We start from the raw sequence: 8,996 nt of genomic DNA, 5'->3' as shown, positions 1-8,996 counted from the left end.
AATTAGGTAGTTAAAAAATTGGACAAGTTGTGAGTCACTTTTTGAGTGCTTGCCCTGTTTTTCTGAAAGACCACACAATTGAGCAATTGATGAGAAAGCACAAGTGCTTGTGAGTAGAAGAGATCAGCAATTTACATATCAAGATAGTAAGTAAAAGAGATAGAGTATCAAACCAAGCACCAAACTTCTCTTGAGTTTGAATATCACTTTATAGAGCGAACTTCTTCAAGTTGATCAACTTACAACCATTCTTTTGTGTACAAAAGAAGCATAACTTCCTCCTTACCCCAAGCCACACTTGGTCAAGTAAGAAAGTTTTACTATCACTAGGATAACCCTCACAATGCTACACTATTGAAGTAATTGAATCACACCAGAAAAACTTATCAAAAATTACACAACTAAGAGTCATGTAGTCTCAATGTGCAAAATTATTTGAAAATTCTGACCACACTCTATTTATAGGAAATCAAGAAAGTGTTTCATTAATGCTTCCAACGGATATAAAGTAGCTGAAGAGTCAACTAGCCGTTGGGAGTATCGGACGTCCGGTACTCCTGTTTTTTGCGTCCGACAGCAGGCAGTGAGTTTGTCAAATTTTTTTCTATTCTATCCGACGTCCGGTATTGTCTTTGTGAGCGTCTGACAGCTTTAGTTGAGTTTGAAGGATCCTATCGGACGTCCGGTACTTCCGTCCGATAACAGACAAAGAGTTTGAAAGATTCTATCGGACATCCGATACTTGCATCCGATCGAGGACAATGAGTTAGGGGGAATGTCTTATTTCCTTCGGACATCCGGTGATGGAGTTCTTCATGCCTCCGAAGTTGCGCAATGATTATCGGACGTCCGATCCTGTCTTCATAAGCGTCCGACAGCTTTCAGCAACTTTTGTTTCTTTCTATTGCACATGATCTTTAAATCTGATTTGCTTCATAACTGAAAGTATATCTTGAAGAGATAATAGTATCATCCATTTGTTTTGTAAAATCAAAAATTAGGAACTGAGATCAACATTCTAGTAAGGATCAAAGATAATCTAAGAGGGAGGTGAATTAGATAGTTTAAATACTTGGACATGTTGTGAGTCACTTTTTGAGTGCTTGCCCTCTTTTTCTAAAATACCACACAATGAAGCAATTGATGAGAAAGTACAAGTGCTTGTGAGTAGAAGAGATCAGCAATTTATATATCAAGATAGTAAGTAAAAGAGATAGAGTATCAAACCAAGCACCAAACTACTCTTGAGTTTAAATATCATTTTATAGAGCGAACTTTTTCAAGTCGATCAACTTACAACCAATCTTTTGTGTACAAAGGAAGGATCACTTCCTCCTTACCCCAAGTCACACTTGGTCAAATAAGAAAATTTTGCTATCACTCGGATAACTATCACAAAGTTACACTATTGAAATAATTGAATCACACCAGAAAAACTTTTCGAAAATTACACAACTAAGAGTACAAATCTTCTTTGAAGAGTATTTTCACACTAAAATCACTCTAAATCTCATGTAGTCTCAATGTGCAAAGTTATTTGAAAATTCTGATCACACTCTATTTATAGGAGATCGAGAAAGTGCTTCATTAATGCTTCCAACGGATATAAAGTAGCTGAAGAGTGAACTAGCCATTGGGAGTATCGGACGTCCGGTACTCCTGTTTTTTGCGTCCGACAGCAGGCAGTGAGTTTGATAAATTTTCTTCAATTCTATCGGACGTCCGGTATTGTCTTTGTGAGCGTCCGACAGCTTTTGTCGAGTTTGAAGGATCCTATCGGACATCCGGTACTTCCGTCCGATAACAGACAAAGAGTTTGGAAAGATTCTATTTGAACATCCGATAACTTGCGGTCAATCGAAAGACAGTTGGAGTTAGGGGGATGTCTTATTTCCTTCGGACGTCCGGTGATGGAGTTCTTCATGCGTCCGAAATTGCGCAATAATTATCGGACGTCCGATCCTGTCTTTATCAGCGTCCGACAGCTTTCAGCAACTTTTGTTTCTTTCTATTGCACTTGATCTTTGAATTTGATTTGCTTATTAACTGAAAGTATATCTTGAAGAGATAATAGCATCATCCATTTGTTTTGTAAACATAAAAAACTAGTACTAAGATCAAAATTCTAGTAAGGATCGAAGACAAGTTAAGAGGGGGGTGAATTAGGTAGTTAAAAAACTGGACAAGTTGTGAGTCACTTTTTGAGTGCTTGCCCTCTTTTTCTAAAAGACCACACAATTGAGCAATTGATGAGAAAGCACGAGTGCTTGTGAGTAGAAGAGATGAGAAATTTATATATCAAGACAGTAAGTAAAAGAGATAGAATATCAAACAAAGTACCAAACTTCTTTTGAATTTGAATATCACTTGATAGAGTAAATTTCTTCAAGTTGATCAACTTACAACCAATCTTTTATGTACAAAGGAATGATCACTTCCTCCTTGCTCCAAGCTACACTTGGTCAAGCAAGGAAGTTTTACTATCACTCGGATAATTCTCACAAAGTTACACTATTGAATTAATTGAATCACACTAGAAAAGTTTAACGAAAATTACACAACTAAGAGTACAAATCTTCTTTGAAAAGTATTTTCACACTAAAATCTCTCTAGATCTCATGTAGGCTCAATGTGCAAAGTTATTTGAATATTCTAACGATGCTCTATTTATAGAAGATCAAGAAAGTGTTTCATTAATACTTCCAACGGATAGAAAGTAGCTGAAGAGTCAACTAGCCGTTGGGAGTATCGGACACCCGGTACTCCTGTTTTTTACGTCCGACAGCCTGCAGTGAGTTTGACAAATTTTTTTTCAATTCTATCGAACGTCCGATACTTCCGTCCGATAGCAGACAAAGAGTTTAAAGGATTCTATCGGATGTCCGATGCTTGCGTCCGATCGAGGTCGCTGAGGTAGGGAGAATGTCTTATTTCTTTCGAAAGTCCGGTGATGGAGTTCTTCATGCGTCCGAAGTTGCGCAATGGTTATCGGACTTCCGATCCTGTCTTCACAAGCGTTCGACAGCTTTCTGCAACTTTTGTTTTTTTCAATTGCACTTGATTTTTGAATCTGGTTTGCTTTATAACTGAAAGTATATCTTGAAAAGATATTAGTATCGTCCATTTATTTTGTAAACATCAAAAGCTAGGAACTAAGATCAACATTCTCGTAAGGATCGATAACAACCTAAGAGGGGGTGAATTGGTAGTTAAAAAACTGGCCAAGTTGTGAGTCACTTTTTGAGTGCTTGCCCTCTTTTTCTAAAAGATCACACAATGGAGCAATTGATGAGAAAGTACAAGTGCTTGTGAGTAGAAGTGATGAGCAATTAATATATCAAGACAGTAAGTAAAAGAGACAGAGTATCAAACCAAGTACCAAACTCCACTTGAGTTTGAATATCACTTTATAGAGCAAATTTTTTCAAGTTGAACAACTTACTACCAATCTTTTGTGTACAAAGGAAGGATCACTTCCTCTTTATCCAAGCCACACTTGGTCAAGTAAAGAAGTTTTATTATCACCCGGATAGCCCTCACAAAGCTACACTATTGAATTAATTGAATCACGCTAGAAAAACTTATCAAAAATTACACAACTAAGAGTACAAATCTTTTTTGAAAAGTATTTTCGCACTAAAATCACTCTAGATCTCATGTAGCCTCAATGTGCAAAGTTATTTGAAAATTCTGACTGTGCTCTATTTATAGGAGATCAAGAAAGTGCTTGATTAATGCTTCCAACGGATATAAAGTAGCTGAAGAGTCAACTAGCCGTTGGGAGTATCGGACGTCCGGTACTCCTGTTTTTTGCGTCCGACAGCAGGCAGTGAGTTTGATAAATTTTCTTCAATTCTATCGGACGTCCGGTATTGTCTTTGTGAGCGTCCGACAGCTTTAGTCGAGTTTGAAGGATCCTATCCGATGTCCGATACTTCCGTCCGATAACAGACAAAGAGTTTGAAAGATTCTATCGGACATCCGATACTTGCGTCCAATCGAAGACAGTGAGTTAGGGGGAATGTCTTATTTCCTTCGGACGTCTGGTGATGGAGTTCTTCATGCGTCCGAACTTGCGCAATAATTATCGGACGTCCGATCCTGTCTTTATCAGCGTCCGACAGCTTTCAGCAACTTTTGTTTCTTTCTATTGCACTTGATCTTTGAATTTGATTTGCTTCATAACTGAAAGTATATCTTGAAGAGATAATAGTATCATCCATTTGTTTTGTAAACATCAAAAACTAGTACTAAGATCAACATTCTAATAAGGATCGAAGACAAGTTAAGAGGGGGGTGAATTAGGTAGTTAAAAAACTGGACAAGTTGTGAGTCACTTTTTGAGTGCTTGTCCTCTTTTTCTAAAAGACCACACAATTAAGCAATTGATGACAAAGCACGAGTGCTGGTGAGTAGAAGAGATGAGAAATTTATATATCAAGACAGTAAGTAAAAGAGATAGAGTATCAAACAAAGTACCAAACTTCTCTTGAATTTGAATATCACTTTATAGAGTAAGTTTCTTCAAATTGATCAACTTACAACCAATCTTTTATGTACAAAGGAATGATCACTTCCTCCTTGTTCCAAACTACACTTGGTCAAGCAAGGAAGTTTTACTATCACTCGGATAGCTCTCACAAAGTTACACTATTGAATTAATTGAATCACGCTAGAAAAGCTTAACGAAAATTACACAACTAAGAGTACAAATCTTCTTTGAAAAGTATTTTCACACTAAAATCGCTCTAGATCTCATGTAGTCTCAATGTGCAAAGTTATTTGAAAATTCTAACGATGCTCTATTTATTGGAGGTCAAGAAAGTGCTTGATTAATGCTTCCAACGGATAGAAAGTAGCTGAAGAGTCAACTAGCCGTTGGGAGTATCGGACGCCTGGTACTCCTTTTTTGACGTCCGACAGCCTGCAGTGAGTTTGAGAAATTTTTTTCAATTCTATCGAACGTCTGGTACTGTCTTTGTGAGCGTCCGACAGCTTCAGTCGAGTTTGAAGGATCCTATCGGACGTCCGGTACTTTCGTCCGATAACAGACAAAGAGTTTGAAAGATTCTATCGGACATCCGAAACTTGCGTCCAAACGAGGACAGAGCAAAAGGAAGGAGAAAACAAAAGGAGAAAGGCGACAAAAAAATCAGAGAAAACAGAGGAGAAAAGAACTAAAGAACCAAAAAGAGAAGGGTGGCGGCTAAGACTGATGATCTGGGCAGCGAAGGAGCTGGAAAAAGCTGAGAAGGAAACCGAGAGAGCTCTCGGATGGAGGGGCTGAAAACGCAGATAGCAAAAGACTAAGAAAGAAATGGCAGCAGCGGCGCCGCCACCGCCTCCATCCCCTGCTGCCGTTCCCAAGACCATCGTTCCAGAAACCGCCGTCGTTCACCGAGCCATCACCACCTCATCGAACATCCATCACCATCGTCTGCACATCTTCAACCGAACAAGATGCGGTAAGTCATCTTTCCCCTTTAAGAATTCTGTCTTCTCTTCAAGCTTAGACCCATAAGAATCTCAAAACAGAGATTGGCTTATTGTGATTTTTATGTTGATTGTATGCCATTTTGAGCATACATGCTTTCTATGTTGATTGGGATTGAATGTCTTTATGTTTCTTACCAATTCTTAGGCTGATTAACTTCAAATTGAACAAAGAATCGGTGAAATTTCTTATGCTCATTTGGTGTTCGACGAAATGCCGAGCTAAAAAATTCTTATTGAAAGATGCTTTGTTTGCACTTCTTTTTTCTCGTGTGAAGAAATCGGTTAAGTTGGTCAATTCGTTTCCTCACGTTTGAGAAATTTTGATGCATTGTTGTCTTCCATTTGTTCCGTTTCTCAAGATTCCGGTCGAATGAACTCCAACTGAAATGGTAAGAGAAGAAATTTGTGTGATTTTCATGTTGATTGAAGTGGTTTTCCCTTGCAAGAGTTTGTCAAACCAGAATTTTGAAACAAGTTTGAGTTCTAGCATTTCTTCTGTTCTTTCTCCCACGGTTTGTCATGTTAAATCTTGTGGATTGATATCAAGCTGTGTTTATAATCTTCGTGATGGGAATTCATGGACAAAAGTCATTAGCTTCCCTTCACGAACAGTTTTCTGCATTGTTTAGTTGCTTGGTTTTTTTTGCTGCAATTTTGGTTTGAAGTTGAGCAAATGGTCAGGTCACTTTATTGCATTTTTGTGTTCGGAAGATTGTTGGAGCTTTTCTCTCTCCCTGATCTCAAGTTCTCGTATCTTGTGGTGTAATGGATTAGAACTCACTTGAGTTATTTTGAATGAAAATTGTCTCGAATGAGCAAGGAAGATTGCAGGAGTTCATTGTTTGCGTAGCTTGCATGGGAATTGCATGAAATCTTAGAGAAATTATATGTTGACCTTTAAAGTTTCTCCTAATTCTACTATGGCCCAAGCAATTGGAAAAATCAATCAAATTGATCCCTCAAAACTTTTCCTTGCCTTCCAATTGGGCCCTTAGTAAGTTGCTGTTTTAGGAATTTGATTGATAATTTGCCTTCTTTGTAATTATGCATTATTTGATTACATTTAAGTTGCAATTGGGGGAGGCTTTTGGTGATTTGTTGGTTTAACTTATTTTTGTGTTTTTGTTTATATTTTACTATTTAATTGGTGCCTTGACCTTTTTTATTGTTTTGAAACTAATTTTTCCTCCATTAGGGCCCCATTGCAAGGGAGGTAATTTGTATCCCTTATTTCTTACTTTATTTGACTCTACATGCTCTATGTGATTTTACGTGTTTACTTGCATGCCTCTTAAATGTTTTTATTATTTATTTCATTTATTTTCTTTGTTGGCTTTAGTTTGTATATTTATCTTTAGTTCAATTTTGATCATTTGAAAGGCACTTGAATGCCAAAGTTGTAATAGCTAGGTTATTATTTTATTTATTTTATTCCGTTTCCCCCTTTTTAGATTGTAGTAGGGTCTCCCCTTTTGTAATAGATAGGGCTTGTGTGCTATGTGTTTGTGTGTGCCTATATGCCTATGTGTTTAATCGCTTTCCCTAGGATTCTGCATCTAGACAAGCATGCTTATGTGTTACGTGCTATGTGAAACTATGTGTTTTGCATGCCTATTTGCTTTTAGTATTATATCTGATTATGTGGATGGAATGTACGTCACCGTGGCTAGTCCAATGCTAGTCATGGTCTTCCCTTCGAGCTCTTACAAGTCCAATGCTTGTGAGAAAACGTTAGTTAAGGGCTAGTCCAACGCTAGACCCTTAGGAACCATCCGCACGTTAGATCATGATTGTGTGATAAAACCACTTCATCTCATGCATATTTTTCACTTTTTAGGGTCTTTTATCATTTTTTGCATGACATCCCTCCTTATACGTATATCCCTTCCCCATATTTTTCCTTACATGTATATTACTTACCCCTTTGTATGAAAACATGATATTAGACTTGCATTCCTGTGACAGCCCCACCTTCCCCTAAGGCGAACCAGAGGGGTTAGCGGACTGCCTGCCCAACTCTCGCCAGGACTAACAGTGCAGTTAGAGCGATCTATTGCGTTCCGGAACTTATAACGCGCGTAAACAAGTCACAATGGCAAAATAACCCAAAATAAAAAAAATTGAAATCCGGAGTCGGCTATGAATAGTAACCGACCCGTCAGAACCCAACCAAACATCAAAGATACATATACAACATCAAATTCAGCGTTTACAAGCCAAAATGGAATAGGAAAGTTACTCAAAAATTAATACATGTACGGTTGCCAAAATAAAAGTGAAAACGGCCCCGAAGGCACATTTAGGGTTTCAATTCATAAACTATACAAGAGAAATATTCATTTAGTTCATTCGGCAACCAATTATCAAAAGTCATTCCAAAAGCAGTCAGATTCTTGTAAGGAAAACAAAAGGAACGGGGTTAGCTAATTGTCCAGTGAGATAGTACCACTCAAACAACCAAGTTGATATAAGCATCAAGCTTTTCATTCAAAATCATCAGAAGTAAACAAAGGCACACATTAATGGTAGTGACAAAAGAATACGGGCGGCTCTCAAGAGCCCTTTTCCGCATTTGCATTCTTGATCGAAGTTCATTGACTCTCCGTCAATGTTTAAAAGTAACCAACCGTAGACCCCACTTTACTTCCATTCCTTCCACCCAACATACCCCTACCGGGCCCGAACTCCAAACACTTGCACTTTGGTATTACTCGAGTATACCGGAATCGAGAGTCTCTCATACTACAAGATTCCATATAACATTTTCCCAAGGATCATTAATTGGCACGACCAAGCCCTCGCCGGCTCGATTCAATCAACTACCAATGGGGTTGAGCTCAAAGATAACAATTGTAGTCGTTGGATACTCGTCCAAACGACACCAAGCCATGTACTTTCATTTCATGTAACATTTCGTATAACATTCCAATAACATAGTAAACAATAAGTGAGAGTGATAAAGTACGCTCTCACTTCAATCAATTCACATTCAATTCACTTCAAGCAATTCACATTCAAAGCCATATAGTAACACACAAGTGAGTAGTACACTCACCAAGCTTGCAAATGAGGTTTCATGCACTTCCGTCAAAAGAACGTCGTGCACCAACGTCACGCCCTAAAACATGCAAACAAGTACAATGAGACTCGATAACGAGTCATAAACCAATGCCAAATACGACCCCAATAGGGTTCCATAAGCATATACAAGCATTAGAGAAAACCAGAAAATCCGGAAATGGATTTAGCTTTGCCCTGAAAAAAACAGTTTTTGACCTCTTTTTACGGTAATGGTACCCAAGGCACTACGATTACCGGATGAAGGTGCAAGACCCACCATTTCGAAGCTAAAAGACAGGGCTACAACATTATAGAAGGTCACCCAACCCAGTTTTGAGTGCAACCAGGTCAAAAATGCAAGATACTACACCAGAATCACAAAAACAGATTCACAGAACGTATTCTAGCGGAAACATCATAAATCAGGCTATCCAAGTCCA

This window comes from Coffea eugenioides, chromosome 2 (genome assembly GCF_003713205.1).
Source record: "Coffea eugenioides isolate CCC68of chromosome 2, Ceug_1.0, whole genome shotgun sequence".
Taxonomy (NCBI): Eukaryota; Viridiplantae; Streptophyta; class Magnoliopsida; order Gentianales; family Rubiaceae; genus Coffea; species Coffea eugenioides.
This window is presented reverse-complemented; position numbering follows the sequence as displayed.